This window comes from Phocoena phocoena, chromosome 18 (genome assembly GCF_963924675.1).
Source record: "Phocoena phocoena chromosome 18, mPhoPho1.1, whole genome shotgun sequence".
Lineage (NCBI taxonomy): Eukaryota > Metazoa > Chordata > Mammalia > Artiodactyla > Phocoenidae > Phocoena > Phocoena phocoena.
Genome location: NC_089236.1, coordinates 47,375,813 through 47,377,336, shown reverse-complemented (window position 1 = coordinate 47,377,336; position 1,524 = coordinate 47,375,813).

The window sequence follows — 1,524 nt, the reverse complement described above, 5'->3', positions numbered from 1 at the left end:
GGAGAGATATACCCGGTGTGGACTCTTGCTACATAAAGTGTGGTCTACTGACTAGCAGCATCAGCAGTATCTGCGAGCTTGTAAAATAATCAGAATCTTGGGCTCCATCCCAGACTTACTAAATCAGAAATTATATTTCAACAAGATCCTCTTGTGAATGGCACGCATAAATGAAAGTCTGAAAACCAATATGGCAGGATCTCAACCCTCTCGAAATTACCATATAGATTTGGGCAATCTGAATCAAAATTCCAATACATGTGCATGTAAATGTGAATGTGTGTGTGTGTGTGTGTGTGTGTGTGTGTGTGAAAGTTGATACTTTGGTTCTAAATTGTGTATAAAAATGCTAAGGGGGGCTTCCCTGGCGGTGCAGTGGTTGAGAGTCCGCCTGCTAATGCAGGGGGCACGGGTTCGTGCCCCGGTCCGGGAAGATCCCGCATGCCGCCGAGCGGCTGGGCCCGTGAGCCATGGCCGCTGAGCCTGCACGTCTGGAGCCTGTGCTCCGCAACAGCAGAGGCCACAACAGTGAGAGGCCCGCTTTCCGCAAAAAAAAAAAAAAAAAAAAAAAAATGCTAAGGGATGAGAAGAGCTAACATATTCTTTAAGAACAAGATGGAGAACTTGCTATATTGAATTAAGACCATATTAATTAGGGTTCAATCAGAGAAGTAGAAACACTAAGACGTAGATATATAACAGATACGGACATAGGTAGATGAGTGTGTGATTTCAAATTACACAATTGTGGGACCTGTTTGTTGGCTTTGCACCTGATGCTGGAGCTTGAAGTCTGCAGGGTAGATAGTTGGACGGGAAAAGTGATGTAAGGTGCGTAGAGCAAGGCAAACCTGAACCCATTAGCATGAGCTGGAACACAATAAGCACAGAATGAAAACTGGGTCAGTTCATACTGCTTCCCATCATTTTTTTTTTTTAACTGAAGAATTTTTGACCTACAATATTACATTGGTTTCAGGTGTACAACATAGTGATGTAGTATTTTTATATATTACACACCAAACAAAGTTATTATAATATCATTGACTATATTCCCTGGGCTCTACATTACATCCTTGTGACTTATTTATTTTCTAACTGGTAGTTTGTATTTCTTAATCCCTTCACCTATTTCACCCATCCCCCACTTCCCTCCCCTCTGGCAACCACTAATTTATTCTCTGTGAGTCTGTTACATTTTGTAATATTTATTCTTTTGCTTTGTTTTTTTAGAGTCCACATATAAGTGAAAACATAGAGTATTTGTCTTTCTTTATCTGATCTATGTCACTAAGCATAATCCTTCCAGGTCCATCCATGTTGTGACAAGTGGCAAGATTTTATTTCTTTAATGGCTGAATAATATTACATTTTATATCTGTATCTTCTTTATCTATTCATCTGGCAATGGACACTGAGATTGCTTCCATGTCTTGGCTATTATAAATAATGCTGCAACAAACATAGGTGTGCATTTATCTTTTCAACTTCATATTTTTATTTTCTTCAGATAAATACCCAGGA